The sequence below is a fragment of the Diplotaxodon limnothrissa genome, linkage group LG22 (genome assembly GCF_057381915.1).
Source record: "Diplotaxodon limnothrissa isolate DT_005_m linkage group LG22, D_limnothrissa_male_GT1.1, whole genome shotgun sequence".
NCBI classification, from domain to species: Eukaryota; Metazoa; Chordata; class Actinopteri; order Cichliformes; family Cichlidae; genus Diplotaxodon; species Diplotaxodon limnothrissa.
Window position 1 is genome coordinate 6,837,004 of NC_140616.1, and position 22,720 is coordinate 6,859,723.

Consider the following 22,720-nt stretch of genomic DNA (forward strand, 5'->3'; position numbering starts at 1 on the left):
TGCAGTTGTTTATCACTGAAAGCAGCTGCCTGCTGCTCGCTGAAACGATGCTGATGAAGTGATGAGACTGAAATAAAAGGGCCTAGCTCTAAAGTTCTGGAGTGCCTGTGTGGACGTCAGAGTTGGGTGATAATTACACGTGCTGTAATCACGTTCTGATTACAAATTGTGCAGCACATCGCTTCAGGCGGCCACATGGTCAAGATCAGCAGGTGCCTTTGCCCCCATCGCCCTGTGGCTCAGGTGACACCCTTTCAAATTAGCCAATTTAATATGTAACCTGCTATTGAAGTTGTTTTAACAACGCATACAGTTGCTGTATGTGTAAAAGCCGCTTTGCAATCCACCTCGACCCCAGCTCAGTCTTTATGGGGGGGGGGGTCTTGCAGCTGTTCTCTGCACCTCTGGTGTTCCTCGGTTGAGGAACTGAGGCAAGCTGACTGAAATAAAACCCACTTTTGCTGTAGTGAGCCTGAGGAGGCTGTTCATGTGTTAGTTTTCACCTAACCTTCCATTTCTTGGCCACCCGTTCTCCCTCCTGTAACTCTCAGGTCTCTCGGCATCCTTGTTCCTTCGCTTTCTCTCCATTTTTAGACAACACTTTCCCTATTAGACGGTCTTCAGTTGTATCCTCCGGGGTCCTGGCCTTGTCTGATGCCCTCATCGTTCTCCTGTGTGTGTTTTTGTGTGTACGTGTGTTTGTGTGTGTGCATGCAATCCCTATACCCTCGTATTTCTGCCTTTATGTTTGTGTAGTAGTGTGGTTTGTGTAGTGTTTTCCCTCCGTCTTAGAGCTTTGGGCTGTTAACCCTGCAAACACTATCGCTCATCACAGTACACAACAAGAGCTTAAGAGCTCTCAGGGAAGAGTTCATCTCCCTCTGCTTCTCTCTTTTCTTTCTGTCTCTCTCTCACCCTCACTTGTTTTTATCTGCTTTCTATTCCCCCTCCTCTTTGCTTCCTTCCTTCACAGCTCGCACTTAATACTTTTCTTACTTTCAAGTATTGAGGCGTAAAGGCTTCTCTGCCCCTCTCTTGTCTCTTGATCCCTGTTTTAGTAATCACTTTCTGCTTTCTTCTTCATGTCTCTATACTTCTTCTCAGTGGAGTTGGATCTTCTTCAAGGAAGGAGAGATGCTTCCAGCCAGATAACATGCAAATGTTGGGCAAAACATAAATTTAAAATCACTTCCACCTGAAACTGGAACGCTTTCAAAAAGATTAGCGACATTCGTGTTGTTATTGTTCCTTAATGTCAGCTAATGTTGGACATATTTCATGCTTTTATCAGAACAGAAAAACAAATAAATGAGCTTGGCTATAAAACAGGAAAGAGTCATAAAAACACACTAGATGGGATAGAAAGGCAGCAGGTAGATGCATTTCTAAGACACGGTGATGAAAGGATATGTTACTGATGACATTTTAATGATGTCCGAAGCCAATTTTCAGCTGATGCTGAGCTGTTCATCAGCACAACAGGGCCCAGGCTGTTTATCACAGAAATGTGTTGCAATCACTCTTCAACACATAATTTGTTATCAAAAACAAAAATGTTCCTGACACGGCTGTTGATGGGTAATACTTTAGTGGATGGGACGGAGCTTTGAGAAGAATTTATGCAAGGGAAGATTTAAGAAGGTAGTTACAGGATGGAGATAAGATAGAACAAAGGATTGTGGAAGGAGGAAGAAAAAGGGAAAACAAGAAAGATTTTACTTTAAATAGAAGGAAGGCTAGAGAGGAGGAGGAGGAGGAGGGGAGGGATAAAAGGAGGGAATGATGTCAGGAAGAGTGTGAAAGAAGAAAAAGACTTAAGATGAGGAGTCTTTAAAGGTGGCACGGGATGATGGATGAGTTTGTGGGAAGTGTACAGAATGAGAAAACAGCTGCTTTGGTGCCAAAAGCCAGTGAAGAAAAATCAGCTGTTAGCCCTGCGGTGTGCGTTTTTGAGTGTGTCGGTCTTCACCCAGGATGTTAAGTCAACGGAGGATATTGTCTGAGGTTAAAAGTTTCATTCCTAGCTGTTGGCACTGCAACTAATCACTTCCAGACATACACACACTAAAGCAGCTCTCAAGATTGTGGGAGTTTAGGGTGTAAAGACCTCCATAGCTGTCATGTACAAACAACCTGTGGGATGTTTTTTTTTACTTATCTTCACTGTCAGCGGAGGCACCTGGTGAGTTTTGTATTCTAAGATACCCACATTACTGGTACAGCACATTTTATCGAAGCAGTAATACACTGGGGGGGTGCTGATATGAGGCTGTGACAACTTCACTTTACATCTGCAGAGGAAATGTTCATACATTCCCCTGAAGAACAACAAGTCCTGCATTCAAAGTGAGACTTAAATATAAACTGTTATCAGCAAAGTGTCCTTCAGCTATAAAAAAGTAAACATATTCATTATACAGTCCTTTCAGAGAGCAGTATTGTTATTATGCATTGAAGTACCAAAGACTGGTACATCACGTTGTAACGCAGCCTCTGTGAGACACTTTGTAAATTGTTTTCCGTGTATATCTTAATTTGGAAAGAAGTCATTAACAAGAGCTGTCAGAAAAATGCAGCGGAGTGTAAAATCAAAATGTTATATTACATATATTGCCTTATACAAGAGGTTACAAGACAAATTCAAATTCTCTGGATATTGTTTATTTAAATACAACAACTCTGGTTAACTCTTGGTCATAAATCAGACTTTGCTTTTTCAAAAGAAAAACAGTTGTAGTCACAAGAGCAGTGGTTTGGTTCTTTAAAACTGTTGGTGCTGTAATCATACAGTATCGGAGCGTATTTGCGTGGTCACCGAACTATATAGTACTCTTTTGTGGCTGTAGCTCAGGAGGTCGAGCAGGTCATACTGATTGGAAGGTTAGTGGTTCGATCCCTGGCTCCCCCAGTCTGCATGCCAATTATCCTTGGCAAAATACTAACCCTAAGTTGCTCTCCGATGTGTCCATTGGAGTATGAATGAGTGTGAATGTCAGTTAGTGAGCACTTAAAAGCATAGAAAGTAGTGCTTGTGTGATTGGGTGAATGTGGCATGTTGTGTAAAGCACTTTAAGTGCTCCCGGAGAGTAGAAAAGTGCTATATAAGAATCAGTCCTCATCCATCCTTTCCTCTTTCTCAGATTGTTCCTGAGTTTGCTTTAGTTCAGGTTGTCCTTATTGGATATTAGATTGAGCTTTTGTGTTAGTAAATGTAGTAGTAAATGAGTACAATCTTGTGTTCTGCATTTAATAACTTTTTATACTAAAAGTACTCTTACATCTCTGGGTACAACCCTAATCCTAACTCTAACAAGCCAATAATAACTCATCGTTGATGGTGATTAATCCTTTGCCACATAACTGTACTTAAGTTCATTTATCAAACAGGTCACCTGCTGCCACCAGAGGCACCAAGCTTCTCTTCTCAGGTTTGATTTCCTACTAAAAGTTGCTCTTGGGATCTTTGGGAAGTGAGTGTGTCTAAAGTAGAGATGGCACGATACCACTTTTTTATGTCCGATACCGATACCGATATCATAAATTTGGATATCTGCCGATACCGATATGAATCCGATATAGTGTTTTTTAATCAACAAAACTGTTTTTTAAATATCTTGCTGCATTTTGTATAAGTTCATACTCAAGTTTAAAACAACAACTACACTAAAGCTATTCTGTTATACCTGTATGCAAAAAAAAATATTTCATAGTTCAGCAATACTGATCAATCTAATAAACTTAAACCTACACCATCCTCCCTATTCTGGTATTTTAAAGAGTACTTAGCGTAAATATTAAGCAACCTAACTAATAGGGTTCCAACTCCCAGCAACAACAAAAATAAATAAATAAAAAATAGGGAACCACCCCTCACGCTCCACCTCATGATGCTTAATCGACGTAATCAACCTTAATTTGATGCAGTGTGAAAAAAAATGCACAGAAATCAATTATTTTTCAGGAAATATTAAATAGATTCAACATCTTTCTTCAACAAAATTGCAGACTGCACAGATGGTACCTTCCCAAAGGAAAAAGTACTATAGCTTACTAGGGTATATATATTAGACTTAATAGTTACTATATACAGTAATGGACTTCTATTCATTTTGCATCAAATTAAAACTTTGGGTGTCAGATAATTATTTATTAAAAGCTCGACATTTTAAATGAGAATAAGAAAGAAAAGTGTGTCTTTGTGCCCCTTTTCCCTGTTAATGCCCTATCGGCCCCCCTGGCTAAACTTTGCTAGATCCGCCCCTGCACAGTTACCAGCGTCAGCTACGTAGAAAAAGATCCTGGTGTAGAAAGTAATATTAAATACATTCTAACAACAGCTTATCAAGCTTAAACGTGCTGCTGTTGTTCAGCCGCTGGTTTGCTCTTTCTGGTGCAAAGTGGGCCAAAAACAAACAAGAGAGACGGACTCACGACAGAAAAGCCGATCAGCTGATCGTTAAGCAGTTTCATGATTGAAGTAGCAGCAAGAAGAGGCAGTCGTTTGTTAAGCTTAACGCAGGAATGCTTTACAAACATTCAGAGATGGACTTACACACTTGCTTTACTTCTCTCGGGGATAACTTTGTCGGAGATGAAATGCCGGGTTGCTAGCGAAGCTCCAAATGCTATCCAGACCACTGACAGGTCGGCATGCCACAGCCGCTCTATCACGTGATGCATACTGCTCCGACGTGCTAACGTTCTGAGGTGAGTTACAGCGTGTTGCAAGTTTTGTGAGGTGCTTTCGTGATATTTAATGGATCGGATTACATTTTTTATTTTTCTCCGATATCCGATCCAGTAATTTAGGTCAGTATCGGACCGATACCGATACGTAATATCGGATCGGTCCATCTCTAGTCTAAAGAGGAAACGCTTAGTTAAACTCCTAAGGAATAGGTAATGGTTACATAAGACTTTGTAAAAGTAGCCCTGAGAGCCTGATTAAATGTTTCCTGTCCTGAAAGAGGACAATGAAGCTTATTAAATAATCACATAGTCATTCTGCCCCTGCTGTAAAATTTTCTGATTACAGCAGGTCTGTTTCACCAGTGGCGTCGACTGGTAAACGGAGGTGCTGTTGTTATGGTAACCTAATGATTTTTGGGGGGGCCCAGCTTGTGACTTTTGTCAAGATGTTTCACTTTGTTTTAAAGGATATTATTATAGGGCATTAACACTCATACCTATCAAAAAAAAGTTATATCTAAAATAAAAATGTAAGCTGGTAATTTGTCCATATGACTATTATGAGTCATTATAAGGGAAAAACAATCCAAAGGCCATGAAGCTCAGTTTAGGTATAGTTAATAATTTATTATTAAATATTTAATGAAAACAGTACATTTCCCTCTGCAGTATCATTTACTGCCCTCACTTTGCATATTGCTCCTAAACGGCTTAATGTAGGTGTTTGTATCTCACACTGATATCCTCTACATTAAAGGTATAATGCTTATTAGCATTAATTATTAGTATTAATTATAATATGGAGGCTTACAGCAGGCCAAAGCTTATACTGTAGGGCTTTAATGTGAAATGCTGTGTGCAGTTTTGTGATGTTTGTGTTCTTTCTGTGCTTTTTTATGTTATTTCTGGTTATCCCTGTGCCCTTTGTGTGCAGTTTTGTGTATGTGTGATATTATGATGTGCGCTATTTTGGGGTTGTGGCTATGAGTTCATTCACTTTGCTGTTGTATGCATGCGTGGATTTGTTTTGTGTATGTGTGTGTGTGTGTGTGTGTGTAGGTCAGCAGTGAGGGGACAGATGACCGATAGGGTTCCAAGGACAGCGAGGCCATGAGGGCCTTGGGGTTTATGCGTGTTTTTGTCTATGTGTGTGAGTGTTTGGGAGTGCGTGTGTGAATGATTCGGTGTGGCAGTGGATGGCAGGAAGCATACGGTTCCCCGCTAGCAGAGAACAGTGTCACAGTGAGTGGAGCTAATACACACACAGACACACACACACACACACACACATATATTTAAACGCTGACAGACACAGAAAAACACACAGACTTTACTCAGGGAGACAAAGAGGCCACAAAAAACTAGACAAACACAGACAAAGGTTTACACACAGACGGAGGTGTGAACCATCATTCAAACATATTCATTTACAAGGACAGAAAGCTGAAAAATGCACTCAAGTGCACGCTAGACAAACAGAGACCTTCCCAGTGCTCCTGTGGCAAACAAACATGCTCTTCCTTTTCCACACACATATTAACGCTCATTTAGCAGAGAAAGGTGGGAAGGGAAATTAACCTAAACTGTCAGCACAGCCTTCAGGAAGTAGTAGTTTTTTTATTCTTTATTAATGTTTTGTGTTTGGGATCGAGTTTACTTTAGATCGGATAGAAGCAGCTGCAACCACCTTTTTATAATATTCTGCAATGACTTTCATGTGGCATTCTGTATTTATATGGTTGAAATCACACATCAATTTACAGCTGCAGGCCTTTCATTATTACATAAGTGAATAGGACATGCAAAAGTATAAAACACATCAATATATTATGATGTTTTTCAAGGCAATTGAAGAGTGTCCCACTGATATCGGATCAGAAAGAAAACTCTAATCAATACTTAATTTGACTGTATCTGTGTCAGTTTAAAAGTAGATTTTAATTACCATATATGTGTAAATTTTTAATGCAAGCATATGGAGATTTTCATCAGTGAGTGTTCATATATGCACCGCTCTCCTGCTTTTGATCATATTCAGGATATGATGTTAAGCTGCTTGGATCCTTCCAAGTCAAGGCTGCATAAAGTAGCAGGGATGGTGTTTATCTGCAGAGCCAACCTGGACTTCAGCTTTACCCTGGTTTGCTCAGCACAAAGCTAATAAGACTTTCAACAAGCTTTTGGGTTAGTGTGGATATGAAGCATATTTAGTTCAGCAAGATGATCTTGAAGCGTAACTGCACTCACCAAAAAATAAAATGCTAGCATTCAGCAACATCACCACTAAGCACCTTTTTCGTCCCCAACAACTGCTTATGTAGTCTTACTTATATGCCCTCAGCCACACAGCCTAGAGACCTGGTAGTGACACCACACTCCCACAGCAAGGGCGAAATATGTGAATTCCCAAAGAGCACCATGAAAACCTCCATGCATTTGCTTTGGTTTCCAGTAGACTGCAGCATTAGCTGATAGTCTGCATGGAAGACCCCAACTTTTCTGCAAATACTCACCAAATAGTAGTGAAATTGTGAATGTCGTGCAAGTGTGGAGGTTTTTGGCACAGCATCCTCTTTGCAACCCATTTAACCTGCCGACAAACAGCAGCCACTTTACAACTGGTCAGGCAATATCTTCCTAGCAACTGGTGGTTGCTTGAGAAATATTTACCAGTTTCTTAGCCTTTGTGAACAAGGCTTCAGTCACATCTTAGCACACTTGTGTAGTATTTATTTAAGTTTTACACTTAACTAAGACAACAGGAAAATATCTAAACTTGTTAGTTACAAGAAAACTTAATCCAGGCATTTAATCGATAGATTATGTTGAGACCTGTCCATAAAACACAGTGACTTTAAAACTAACTAATTTCAGGATTTTACCGCTCCTCCTGCAGTGCCTCAACCTAACTCTTTGCAGCTGAGTTGCACTATAAGAAGCCTGAAATAACAATAATGATATATCTTCTTCTACTGCTACAATACAACATGTCTTTTATTTAAATATATTTGTTGGCTTTGACTGACATTGTTATTCCAGTGCTTAACAAAACAGTTTCCTATGGACTATCTAAGCTTGCCAGGTTTCGTGCATGCTCGTGAATGATTAGCAAGCCCAGTGACCTCACATTGACCTTAATTAACCAGGCCTAGAGTTTAAAAAAACAAAGTTTGGTTTGGTTTGTTAACTCATCATGTTTTATCCCCCGTTTATCCCAAACAATAGTAGTTGATTTGGAACGGGAACAATAGTTGTTAAGGAAGCATTTAAGCTCCGAGCTTAGGACACTAAACAACACATTCAGCTGAGCAGGACTTGAACTTGAACCTGGCTTTCAAAATAGATGTGTCCATGGCCAACAATCACAATAGTCGGAAAAGCACTACAAGACTCCTCCATCATGGCTGAAAGATCCCTTCACCTTATGAATGAAATGCATCCCTGGATCCATCAGAATATATGAATCCCTATTCCTGCTTCTGAGAGCATTAAGAGTGTGTCTCTTAATCTGTTCACATTTATTAAGAAAAAGTAATTTATCCAAAAATAACAGATTTAGTCCGATAGTTACACACACACACACACATACTGGAGCCATTATTGTAATACCCGGTCCCTTGACGCTCTGAATGCAACAGACCATCTACAGTAAAAGGGTGAGGAGATTAGTCAGAGTGGGTGTGGATCTGTTTGAGTGTAGTTATGTCAGTATCTAGGCATGTAGTCGGACACTATATTAACTGTATCAGCACAGCTATGTGTGGCTGCAGTTTTACTATTTTAACTGCTCTCAAGTTTATCCAGTGTATTGTGTGTACTTTATAATGTGCTTTCACCTTTTTGTGCCTGTGCCTCTGCACAGATCTGTGTTTTGTTTGTTAGAGCAAGAGCAGAATGCCCGAAATGTGTGTTTGTGTGCTTCCACGGCGCACGTTTGAATTTTCAGATCGTCACACGCCACCTGTCGACACGTTTGACCTTTCCACCCTTTGATGTGTGGCTGCATACGCACCTCTCTTGACCTGTGCTTCTCCCACAGTGCCTCTGTTTCAGCGTAAACCCCAAGCTCACTGGTTAGCTACAGTTACCTGGTAACAGACAGCTGCTGTTGCCATGACGTTATGGGGCCACTCAGGTGTCCAAATTTGTTTGAATGATGGATGATTGATTGTCAGTGATTGGATCTCACTTTCTCTTCCTCACACACACACACACACACACACACACACACACACACACACACACACACACACACACACAAGCGTAAATAAACATGAGTCTAAGTAACAGGAGGTCAAGCACGCACAAACAAGCTTGAGCACACACACACACACACACAGTCACATCTTCATACTTGGGGGTGTCATGATTGGCTGTCAGGAGAAATGACCCCAATTTGGGCCTGTGGGACTTGAAGTTGTAGCGTGAAGTGTGTTTGAAGTGGCTTGAAGTGACATGTGGTGTGTGTGTGTGTGTGTGTGTGTGTGTGTGTGTGTGTGTGTGTGTGTCTGCAGGAGTGAGTGAACAGAAAGTAGGCTGAATATTAAAAGTGCTCCCTTGGCTCTAGACCTGGGCAAAATAGCATTTCAAGTTTCTGCCAAGGCTGAAATTGAACGCACCCCAAGTCCTTCAAATATTACAACCCACTTTTGCATTCTTCCATTTTTGAGCAGGTATTACCCCACTAGCTTAACCTCTAAACTGTACTGCTCAGGCAGCTGGTATTAAGTGCCAAATTCACTCCTGGAGTTCCTTCTCACTCCTGCCAGGGTAAAAAGCTGAAGAAGAGTGGATGAGTGCGCAGTTGGCATGGCAGCCAAATGTCAGCTATAATGTAACACTGCTATGATCTCTTAATTATCAGCTTAGCGCGCAGAATGAAAAATGGTCTGGGTCCCTGAGATTACAGTAGTTAAAATAATTTGAAGTAATCTTGTCATTTTAAACAGTTTCCTTTATGCCACATTAGTGCTTTATGGCTCACGCACACTTGCTTTGCGTTTGTTTGTTTCAGGGCATAAAAAAATGCGTGCTACAACTACTAACAAAGTTTGTGCATACCTGTATTTTTAATTGTCAGTGATAACTTTACATTCAGCTGGCAGGAGGGATGATAAAAAGGTTTTAAATTGATGCATACACAAGGGGAATAAATTAAAGGCAAAATCAACATAAAGTGACTTGGTAAGATATTGAGCCAGCACATGCTGCCAGAACAGCTTCAGTCCATTGATTTTCCAAGACTCCAGAAGTCTGCTAGAGGGTTGTTACACCATTCTTTAAATGATGTGACTTAATTAGGTGTTTAGATGATGATGGTGAAGCGCTCTGTCTAACACATCAGTCTGCTACCTCCCATAGGTGACTGTGAAAGTCAAAGCATATGATTCCCATTATTATAATGCTCATTACCCTTCCTGCTCTATGAACCAGGGGGCTGTCATCCTGGAAGAGACAACTCCTGTGAGGATAGAAGTGCTTTATCTTTGAATAAAGTTGATTATTCAGAGCGGCTTTTTATTGATTTAGTAGTTGGCCTTTCGTCTGAGAGGACAGCTACACACAAATTCCCAAACACACCGCCTCACGTTGACATCAAGTGTTGACATTTTTACTTCAATCTATCCCGCATCACACAAAATCCCATGGTTTGTGCGCTTTGTTTTCATGCTACAAATCGCCATGCCAGAGCTATCTTGGTGTAAGACCATGACCCAGCTCTTCACAAACGTTGGCCCAGTTATTTGGAGCCGTGCCATGTTTTATTGACAGCTTTCACTGCAAGCGCTAAAATGGAACAAAAGCAACCTGTTCATCTGGACTGAACCAAACTGAGCAGGTTAGCTTTGACAGCAACTTCAAACTACGAATGGTTCGTGAAGAAGTTCAGATTCTAAATATATGAAAGAACGTGTGTAGACCTGTTTGTTTTTCAAGTGTTAGGGACTTTTCTCAGGGGGAAAAAAGCACATTTTCATAACACACATGATCAGAAAGAACTGATCATTTCTTGTACCAAGAGTTTGTTTGGTTTACATAAGTAGAAATAAGGTGTTTGACACAAAACTAAGACCTCTGCAGCAAGTTGGGAAAGTTTAAAAAGTGCTTCTGGAAAGGAAAACAAAAACAGGTGATTAAACAATACATGGTTCAAATGTGTCTGACTTTTTTTATTGCCTAGTTAATACCAATTTTTTACACACATTCTCTAAAATGGGCTTTGGACACACAAAATGGAAAAAGCTTCGGACCATGTCTGAGCTCTCAAAGCAAACAAAGACAAACATCCTTGGGACACACGAGGGTAAAATAGTAAAAAAGTTGGTACGGAAAATTCAGCGATCGCCTCTGTCAGCCTGGGGCACCATAAGTACCAAAGGGGGTAATATTGTGCGTTGCAATGAAGAAAAAGTGGGCACAATTTGTAGAAATACACACAGATTTAATCCAGCAGTGAAGATAATAAGCCTTTAACACATTTAAACCCTCTCGTATGGATGAATCGTTCAATACCTGTGCGAGTCGGCTGATATTAATAGCAATGCATCTTTTCAACAGCCAAGATTGAAAATCAGCCCTAATTCTCATTTCTTTAATGGCATGAAGCTTTGTACTTTTTTGCCTTTGTGCTCTTGCTTCTATCAATATTTCCCAACTCTCCCCTAAAAATCTATTAAAACTTGCTTAGATAAGATTTGGTATTATGAACAGAACCTGCTGGTGCTCTTTCAGTGTTTAACACTCTCACTCCCAACCTGCTTAAAACACAGGATCATGAAAAAAACATTAAAAAAATATTACAGTGCATTGGACAGAATACATAATCTTACAAGGTCAGTCATTGAACCCTCTTTATTCAAATACATGGCTTTTTAGCCATTATTAATCAAGTTCTTTGTAATAATACACTAAAATGCATGCAGGGAATTAATACATAAATAATAAATACATAAAAGCAGCCTCAGATTTTTTATTATTTATCTATTGATACATTAATAATCACTCAATTACAAGTGACTGGCTAAAGTTCGTTGGGCCCAAATTGCTTGGGTTCAGTCATTTTGTTATCTCCTCCACCACATAACCAGCAACAACCTTAATAATAACTAGTTAAATATTCACTGAGTGGCCACCAAACTAAATCAGAATCAGAATCAGAAACTTTATTGTCATTGTCATGAGAACAACGAAATTAAGAATGGTCCCCGATCATTGCATCATCCCTAGCAATATCAAAATATAAATAAAACAATAAAATTCAATAAATAAAATAGATAGAATACTTAAAATACTAATAAGATATAACAGTAAAACATTCACATACATTCCCACACACATGCTTCAGACCGTGCATAGATTAACACAAGAGTGGCGTGATGGACATTTTTTTGTAGTATTCAGATGTGTTATTGCAGTTGGATAACAGCTGTGTTTGAGTCTATTAGTCCTTGCTCTGATTGCCCTGTACCGTCTGCCTGAGGGCAACAGTTCGAACAGGCTTGTATTTTCAGAGCTGCACCGTCATCGTTCACTTCAGCTGGCCTCATCACTCATGTTTTGCAGCTAAGGCTGCGCAATATAGGATAAACAATTCTCACAGTATCCATCCATCCAGCTCTTCCCTTGTAATATAATTTTTCATATTTGTTGATGTCAATATATATCATGATATTATACCATATCATTACTTGTCTCAAGTATAATAATATAATATATTAAACAATATTTATTCTCTGTCAGAAGACAAGAAGAATATGCTAAAAGTACTATAGAAAATTATTATAATTGTTTTTAATTTTATACTGTTTATATATAATCTCAAAAACTGCCTCTAATCACAGTCATGTCTCAATGAAGTGGACAGTGACACTCATATATGGTGTGACTTGACCTCAAATCCTGTCATTACACCGTATGTGAGCTGGTAACGAGGGTCAGTTACTTTAATCTGACACTTTGCTTAATGGCGTCGTGTCTTTTAAAATAAAGTGGATTGTTGCATTCATGATATCACTGTGTATCTTCATCTTCTTCTTCTTTGTAAAAAGTGCAGTATGGGAGAACGTGTAAAGTCTCACACTTTAAATGCTGGCACTGCTTCCGATGGTAAAAAAATCTCCACAGTGTTACCTGCCTTTGTGTGAACATTCGTCACAGCTTGCAGCGTATGCTCTTCTGCTTTTTTGTTGTATTTTAAATATACATGAAAATATACAGATAATGTCCCGTCTTTTCAGCAAAGTCCATTTGATCAGGGTTTCCATTCCAAAACTAGTTAACAAAAGTTACTAAATAACTAAGTAATTGAAATGCAATAGCTTAATAAAAGTAATGCATACTTGTTACAATGTAAGAGTAAACAGAATACACTTAAATATCACTGAACCCGACCTTCATCTGAATGCTAGCTATCCCAAATCTGAAACACAGCTATAGGGACCAACCCAGGCCAGCTGACTGGTAGCTCTCTGGGGCCCCTGCCCTGTGTATTTTACTGTATGCAGTGAGGATGAAAGGACCCTCCGACTCATTTGTGCCCCAGGCCTTACCCACGATAGAGTGTTGTAAGTTGCATCACATGAAACGCTTTGTGACTTTGTTGTACTTGTACTGGGAATAACAAAGTTCTGATAGCGTACTGTTCACCCTACTGTGGCCCAATTCCACTGCACCTCTGAAGTGCCTCCACAAAGAAACAATCCACTCTGTTGTTGGTTTAAACAGCCGATTTTCCACTCCATACTGAGCATGTCCTCAGTTCTTGGTCCCTCTGAAAAATCTCCTTTGATGCACCTTCCTTTGCACACCTCCCCCCCAGCCCCCCCACCCCCTCCTCCAAGTGGTTTGATGTAATTTGACTAGGTAGGTGACATCTCTTTTAAGAGAGGGGACAACTTGAAATGTCAGCTTCAGTGTGTTTACACAAAGAAAGGAGAAGAGGCAGAGGTACCAAGGAGGCAAGTCAGTAAACGTTTCACTCCTTTTCTCTCCTACTTCACATCTGTTTCTCCCTCTTCATTTGCGTTTTCTCCCCCTTTCTTCCTCCAGCCGATTTCTCCCTCTCTCTCTGAGTGTGACCTAGTTTGATCCTGAATGGTTTGGGGCTGTCTGTCTCTGAGATAAACTCATTTGCTCTGGATCATTTGGAGAGCAATGCCATTTCGCTCCCCCTACCCCCCACCACACGCTACCCCCGCTCTCCTCTACCCTCGATGTTATTTGGGGTTGCAAGCAACAGAATGCGTCGAACATGTCTGGGTGTGCGTGTGTGCATATGTGTGTGTTCTTTAATCTGTTAAGTGTGGGGAGACATATGGGGAGAAAGGACAGAAAAAGCTCACACACAGAGCTGTCAGAAAATGAAAGGGGATCTCTGGCTTCAGATAAGGTTGTGAAGTGTTGCATATCCAAAGATATCTGTCTCACAAACACAGAGCACTGATAGGCAGATTTATTCAAAAAGGTCATGCTGCGCTTGCGCTTGTCTGCGTGCTATAGTGCGTTTGTATGAGCTTCAATATGCAATGGGATTTTAAAGATCCCATCAGATCTGCTTCCCTATTAGAGACACGTGTAGGTGCGCATGTGTGTTTCTGCGTGTGTGCTTTGTTTCTCTGCAGGCTGCCGAAGCTGCCGTACTGTAAGAGAGAAGCCGTGGGTTGGACGGCTCTCATCTAGTCTCAGAAGGCTAATTACACTGAGTGCACAGTGATGGAGCTGCCTTGAAATTATTTATGATTCTTCTGTTGTCCCACTTGTTCTTATCAGCCAAGTCATCATCTGATGTGTCCTCAATTGGCAAATAATTTCTGATCCTCATCCTTCCGTTGTCCTCATTTTCTTTTGTTTTCTCCAGCAATTACAGTGCAGCCACCTCGCACACACAAATATCTTCAAGCAGCCAAGAAGAGTTTGTCTGTATTGGAGCTTTGCTAGCTTTGGGAAAGGCTGATTCCAAAAACCTGACGTTTAAAATTGATGTTTTACATCATTAAAACAATTTCAGCTATAAAACTCTCTCGTACCACAGCTGCACTCAATACAATCTCTCAACCTCTAGCTTTTTCCTGGTTTCCTCCTCAGGGAGAACTCCAACAAAAAAGGACCCTGAAACATTATCAGTGCAACTATCAGCCTTTCAGAACTGTATGCATTTGTTTTCAACATATCAGAGATAAAACAGGCACCTGAATTTGAATTACAGAATCTTAGGAGCAGAAGAAAGCAGCCCCACTGTAGCCTGAGCAGCAGCACTTCTTTTTAGGCTGGTTTGTCTCATAGAAATCCTCAAGTAATTAGTGCAAATATCTTCAAATAAAGCACACGCTTGTTCACATCATTACCATGATAAAGCTCCAGTTCTTTGAATAATTCAACCAAAAAACACATTTTTGCTCAATAAAAAAAAACTCCTGCGTTAGTATTTCTAATATTCACTTCAAGCCCAAATCTCCAGCAAACACTCAGCTGAAATCAAAAGAGTGATGAAAATGGTGCTCATTTAGCTTAGAAAATCTGGTGACATAAAAGGAAGAAAAGTGGTAACTTTACAGTTTGAACAATCAGCCTATGTATTCTGAGGACAGTCGCCAGTAGGAGGCGACTGTACTCAGTGGCTAAAACTTTACCTCTGGACAGATGGGATGACACCACGGTGGCTATGTGGAGGACTATATATGCAGGCCGAGGGTCTTGAACCTGCTGCTCCAGAACCACATGTGACGCTCTTGTCCATTTCCAGCAGCTCCTTTTGATATTGATATCAAATTAAATTAATATGAATATGGAAAGATTTGTTTACTTTCACTGCCAAGGCTGCTGGCTTACCAGTGTGTTTTATTTGCTCTTTATTTGTTTTAGTCTAATTTCAACTGAAATCCATTTCTTCTATTACTTAAAAAAAAATGAAACCATATATTTAATTTATTAACTAAGTGGGTTAAAATTAGGTAGGATCTTTTGTACAAACACAGGTAGAAAACTTTGCTTGATTTAGCATCATCCATCCATTCGCTTCTGCTTATCCTTTTCAGGGTCGCGGGGGGGCTGGAGCCTATCCCGGCTGTCTTAGGACGAGAGGCAGGGTACACCCTGGACAGGCTAACAAAGACAACCATTCGCACTCACATTTACTCCCGCATTCACACCTATGGTTTTAGTTTAGTGTTAGTGTTTCCAGTTAACCTAACCCCACTCAGTGCATGTCTTTGGACTGTTGGACGAAGCCGGAGAACCCACGCAAACACGGGGAGAAGATGCAAATTCCACACAGAAAGACCCTGGACTTGAACTCAGGACCTTCTTGCTAACCACCGTGACATCAATTTAGCATCAGGGTAATCAAAATGAAACGTTAACATACCAAATAATCATCTAACGCTAACATTAGAGTAGTGAAGTGATTTTAATTTACAAGTACCAGAAACGTTGATAGAGTAATTCATAATTGGCAGGCTGTGTCACCTTTATTTTAAGCACATAGTGTGTTTTGGAGCAACAACGAATGAATCCACCTGTATTCAGTTGCATATATAGACAGACTACTCCCAAAACATGAAAATACTGTTTGCCTTTTCTAATCAATTGGCTGTGTCTGTGGATTTGAAGTCAACAATAATTGCATGTTTAACCTCTGATACTACACTCGCTGCAGGGGGAGGTGTGCCAGAGGAGAGGTTTCTCAATGTAAAACAGCTGCAGTTATACATAAAATCCGCTTTAATGTGCAACACACCATTTAATTATGCAGATCTTCGCAGAGCTCTTTCTCTCGTTCTGCTTCTTTCTCTCCCACTCACCTTTTCCTTTCTCTTCCCCGCTCTCTCTCTCCCTCACTCACCATCTCTTGGACCTCTTTTCTGAAGTGCCTAGCACAGGGGTGGGCAAACTTTTAGATTCGTGGGCCACATTGAGTTCTAACATTTGACAAAGGGGCCGGAACAGGATCAGATAGAGGGCATGCTTTGAAAACATCACCTCATTGGGGGAAAAATACACATCTTGGGATATGGAGAAAACATGTGCTTTAATTTCCAATGAAAATGAAGAAAAGCGTTACAATAAAATCTCTGACTTCGAAATGAGTCTTTAAACACTGAAAATCAAATAAATGAACATTTTTATTTTAAAGCACTGAAGGTTCTGTTATCCTTCAGGATATCACCATCACTCTCCTCCTGACTCTCTCTTTTTTTTTTTTCTCAAAAATGGTAGGAGATGCAGATGTACCTGTTCCTTTTATTCAATTTGTTTCCCCGGTGCCAAAAGTCAACAACGACCAGTGCAAGAACAAAACAATTGCAGCAAGTCAGTCTGTGAAGCGTTATATTTGATCTGCGCGCACTGTTCATTTTAACAACGTGCGTATCACGGAGAGACACACATTTTAATGGGAGCAGTGCTGTTGGTCTCCTTTTTTAGCCAGCGCATCAAAGTCTGGAGTTAGTTTTGTTGTGGCGATTCTCAGGATGGATCTGAGGTGTAGGTCTGTTAACTTGGATCTGTGGCTGGCTTTGTTGATGTTGATGTTCATGACGCTGAATGTCCGTTCACACACGAAGGTAGAGCCGAACAAAGCCAACATCATCTGCGCTTTTCGCCTTAGATTTGGAAACGCGGCATCATTGAGTGAAGCATAGAAGTCATTTAGTTTCAGAGAGCTGAACTTCTCTTTTAAGGCAGGGTCGGACTGAAGGTCGATGAGTTCGAGCTGAAGCTCCTCTGGAGCTGTTTCGGGGTCTTGTGACAGAGGAAAGGCCACCAATTGGAGTGACTTGTCAATTTTATCGAAATCCAAAAACCGACGGCAGAATTCTCCGTGCAGTGCATCCAGTGACTCACTGTATTTCTTTACTTTTGCTCCGGCCTCTTTCAGCGTGGCTAGAGTAGGAAAATGAGTGAATGACTTGTTCAAAATCTGCCTAGAGAATAAAGCCAGCTTGGATTTGAAGGCTTTCACGTTTGTGTGCATGTCATGCACAAACAGCTCCTTCCCCTGCAGTTTCACGTTGAGCTCATTCAAGTGTGAAAATACGTCCGTAGCAAACGCGAAGTCACACATCCAGCTCTTGTTGCTCAGCTCAGGAAATTCATCAGTCTTCCCCTGCCGCTCCAAAAACACGCCAATCTCCTCTCTGAGCTCCCACACTCGTTGAAACACTTTGCCCAAACTCAACCAGCGAACACAGGAGTGATAAAGCAGGTCCTGGTGATCCGCATCAGTTTCCTCCAGGAACGCAATGAACTGACGGTGCTGAAGTTGACGAGTTTCACCACAGGATTCACAACATGATTCAGCTGTAACACCGATTTACATAGAGATTCCTGGTGGAGGATGCAGTGGAGGAAAATGACATCCTGGTCAGGGTTTTCATCTTTCACTTTATTCTGGATTCTCCTGAGCAGGCCAACGTTTTTTCCCGTTAAATTCGGAGATCCATCTGTGGTGACGTTAACAAGCTTACTCCAGGGAAGCTTCATGTTTTCGATGGCAGCAGACACTCGTTCAAACAAGTCCTCTCCCCGTGTTTGTCCTTTCAGAGACTCCATTGTCAAAAACTCCTCCGTTATTTCAAAAGTTTTGTTGATTCCTTGGATAAAAATGAGGAGCTGAGCAGTGTCTTTGACATCGTTGCTTTCATCCAGTGCTAAAGAATAAAAAGTGAATGACTTTGCCTTTTTGTTTAATATGCTGGTGATATCTTCATCTATTAGTTCTACACGGCGAGTCACTGTCCGCCGTGATAAACTGATTTTCTCAAATTTGTCATTCGTCTCCGGGCACAAAATACAGTGGGGCAAAAAAGTATTTAGTCAGCCATCGATTGTGCAAGTTCCCCCACCTAAAATGATGACAGAGGTCAGTAATTTGCACCAGAGGTACACTTCAATTGTGAGAGACAGAATGTGAAAAAAAAAAATCCATGAATCCACATGGTAGGATTTGTAAAGAATTTATTCGTAAATCAGGGTGGAAAATAAGTATTTGGTCAATAACAAAAATACAACTCAATACTTTGTAACATAACCTTTGTTGGCAATAACAGAGGTCAAACGTTTACTATAGGTCTTTACCAGGTTTGCACACACAGTAGCTGGTATTTTGGCTCATTCCTCCATGCAGATCTTCTCGAGAGCAGTGATGTTTTGGGGCTGTCGCCGAGCAGCACGGACTTTCAACTCCCGCCACAGATTTTCTGTGGGGTTGAGGTCTGGAGACTGGCTAGGCCACTCCAGGACTTTCAAATGCTTCTTACGGAGCCACTCCTTTGTTGCCCGGGCGGTGTGTTTTGGATCATTGTCATGTTGGAAGACCCAGCCTCGTTTCATCTTCAAAGTTCTCACTGATGGAAGGAGGTTTTGGCTCAAAATCTCACGATACATGGCCCCATTCATTCTGTCCTTAACACGGATTAGTCGTCCTGTCCCCTTGGCAGAAAAACAGCCCCATAGCATGATGTTTCCACCCCCATGCTTCACAGTAGGTATGGTGTTCTTGGGATGCAACTCAGTATTCCTCTTCCTCCAAACACGACGAGTTGAGTTTATACCAAAAAGTTCTACTTTGGTTTCATCTGACCACATGACATTCTCCCAATCCTCTGCTGTATCATCCATGTGCTCTCTGGCAAACTTCAGACGGGCCTGGACATGCACTGGCTTCAGCAGCGGAACACGTCTGGCACTGCGGGATTTGATTCCCTGTCGTTGTAGTGTGTTACTGATGGTGACCTTTGTTACTTTGGTCCCAGCTCTCTGCAGGTCATTCACCAGGTCCCCCCGTGTGGTTCTGGGATCTTTGCTCACCGTTCTCATGATCATTTTGACCCCACGGGATGAGATCTTGCGTGGAGCCCCAGATCGAGGGAGATTATCAGTGGTCTTGTATGTTTTCCATTTTCTGATGATTGCTCCCACAGTTGATTTTTTTCACACCAAGCTGCTTGCCTATTGTAGATTCACTCTTCCCAGTCTGGTGCAGGTCTACAATACTTTTCCTGGTGTCCTTCGAAAGCTCTTTGGTCTTGGCCATGGCGGAGTTTGGAGTCTGACTGTTTGAGGCTGTGGACAGGTGTCTTTTATACAGATGATGAGTTCAAACAGGTGCCATTCATACAGGTAACGAGTGGGGGACAGAAAAGCTTCTTACAGAAGACGTTACAGGTCTGTGAGAGCCAGAGATTTTCCTTGTTTGAGGTGACCAAATACTTATTTTCCACCCTGATTTACGAATAAATTCTTTACAAATCCTACCATGTGAATTCATGGATTTTTTTTTCACATTCTGTCTCTCACAGTTGAAGTGTACCTCTGGTACATTTTTAGGTTCTAAGATTATAATCATTTCGTTTTTATTCATCATAATTGCTTGCTGATTGCAGTAATTTCTCTGCACTTATAATTTTAGAAGTCTTTTTAGTGCTTGGTGGCCGTATGCAGCATGCCATATTTATAGATTTATGTTTATCCTGTCCGTGTGTGCATGCGTGTGTGTGTGACTGTGAGTCAGTTTGTCTTTTCAGAGCTGGTAAATACAAGAGGGCGCACTAATGTCGCTTTTTGTGAGTCAGAGTTGTTGTTGGTGATGGTGGGAGTGGGGAGCCTTGGGAAAAATAGGTGTTTTTCTAAAGGAAGGATAAAGAAACACAGGCATTTCTTCATGTTGGCACTCCAGCAGAGAGCAAGTGAGCAACAGACTGAGATATAAAGCGACGGAGAGGCTGTGAAACAGAAGGAAACAAAGTGAGTGAGTGTGGCTTAATTGGAGGCATAAAGAAGCACAGTGCAGTAATCTGATGAAGGACTGAAGGACGATAAGTGTTAAAAGAGAAAAAGTCGTTAAAACATGGCATCGGAAAGAATGAGAAGATACAGAGAGGAGGTGAAAGGGGAGAGGAACTATGAGCGGCAGTTGTTTTTCCAGTGTCACTCACGGCCTCCCTCGGGAGTGTTTAGACCTTTAAAACCTCCTCTTTTCCAGAGGCCGCTAACACTCCTATCACCCTTTACCCCTCCTCTTCCCTCCATCGTTTCACTGCTACACATCTCTCCATCGCCCTCCTGCTTGATCTCCAGCACTGCTGAGTTTTCTCTCCTCCATCCCCGCCCCACTTTCATTCTGCTCTCTGTTTTCCTTCCTTCCTTCTGTTCCTTCCTCTGTTTTCCTCTCCCGTCGCTCCTCTTTTGTTCCCGCCGACTCTCAGATCTTCGTATTCTTTTCTCGACTCCCCTCCTGCTTCCCACCTTTCCTCCGACACTGAAGCCGCTATTTATAAATTGACTAACTGTACGTGAGCGTGGCGTTCGGGGAGAGAGGCAGGCAGAATGAAAGGAAGTGCGCGAATTGTTTCGTGCTGGTGTGCAAAAACAAAGCTGTGCAACAAACTTCAGCTGCTGAATCTGTAACAGTCGTTCATATCCTGTCACGCTGCATCGCGTCATGTTACATTTCAGGCATGCAGCCGCGGCAGTTTGTAGAAAAACCTGTTTCTTTTAAAGTTCTCGGAGGTCTTGAGCAATTTTTCTCAAAACATTTGGTTAACACAGCTTTAAAAAGTGTGAGGCAGCTATTCAATCAACTGTGAGTTTAGCGTTCACTTCTTGAAATGGCCTTTTATGGATGAGTGAACAGCAGCACCAGCCTTCAGTTCTGAGTATAACATCATTTCACTGGTTATTGTTACAACTCCCCATTTTCTACAGGACTGTGAATCTGTGCGACTTCTGCAAGACAGACATTGTTTGACTTGAAATTACAAAAAAATAGGCTTTACTGCTGGTGTGTGTTGCTTCACACACATTTTGAACGCTGTCTTTCGCTCACAGTCAACAAAGTCTGCAGAGCCCATGGACTGTATATAAGAAAAGGCATATAGCCTTTTATTGAGACAAGTGACGCCGATGCTAACGTGTGTTAAACCCGCTTTCTTTCTTAAACCTGCCAGCAACTACTACTGCTCGCTTGATCAGTTACATCAATAATAATCTAAAGACTTTTTGAATATACAAAGTGATGCTAATTTTCTAGCTCAGGGTCCCATTCAGACTCCCATGCAGCATGATGAAGAAGATGAAGGAGGGTATGCTTCATGGGGGGGCTTCCTTGTGACTGACACGTCCCCAGTGTATCAGCTGGCAGTGTCCTTGGGCTGTCAGTCAGATGTGTAATGTCTGGTGTCAAGAAATCAAGACTGCAAAAGCCAAAATGCTACAGTTGAGGCTCAAAAAGGTTACAGTTACTATGCTGTATATACGTTAACATAACAGTAAAGGGTAAGCCTTTGAGGTACCACAGCTGTCATAAATCCCTCAGGACTGCTGATTAACCAAAGCACATGGTTTAAACATAATGCCATCGCTGATGTTATCGACTGTTGATGCTGACCTGGAATTCCTGAACATTATAAGCAGACTTTTAGTTGAGCACTTGTTTTGCTGTGTGCTGTTTTTTTTGTTAAATTTTTATTTTTTTTTATTCATGTTGTGTATCAGAGAGAGTTAAGAGCGGGCCTTGGGCGCAATGTGTTTCTCTGTTGGCTAATACAGCCCACACACTGGAGCCTTTCGCATGGGAGAGAAATGGAGCACTTTACACAGGGATTGTTATTTCAGTTTCATTTAAACTCCATGTGATACAGTAGCAATTTCTCACCACTTGAGTGTCACTTAGATAATAGCATTATATCTGCAGATTTGGGGTGCTCAGCTGCCAGGCGATGGAGTGAAAAACGGACAGAAATAGACGGAGCTAAAGGAGTGAAGGTCTGCTGTGGTGCGCTTGTGCACACCAGTGAATTCTCACCCACTCGTTTTTTACATTTAAAAAGTGTTCCTACAGTGCGAAGCCTAGGCTATTGATTTAAGAGTATAAATGTTTGATAATTCAGATAAATATTCTACAACTCCAATAGGAAGCAGCGCTGATGAGGAAATCGGCCGCTCTGTTAGATAAACATTGAATGTAATGGATGAGGTGAGTGAACGTGAAAGGAGAGGTTTTCTACGGTTTGTTTGAACCAAAGAAATAGAGCAG

The 22,720-nt window shown here is 41.2% G+C and overlaps 1 pseudogene; it reads right to left on the reverse strand.

Annotated features, from left to right (window-relative positions):
* Positions 1 to 17,074: 17,074 nt before the first annotated feature.
* Positions 17,075 to 18,237, reverse strand: LOC146609302 (general transcription factor II-I repeat domain-containing protein 2A-like; annotated as a pseudogene).
* Between the last annotated feature and the right edge of the window lie 4,483 nt (positions 18,238 to 22,720).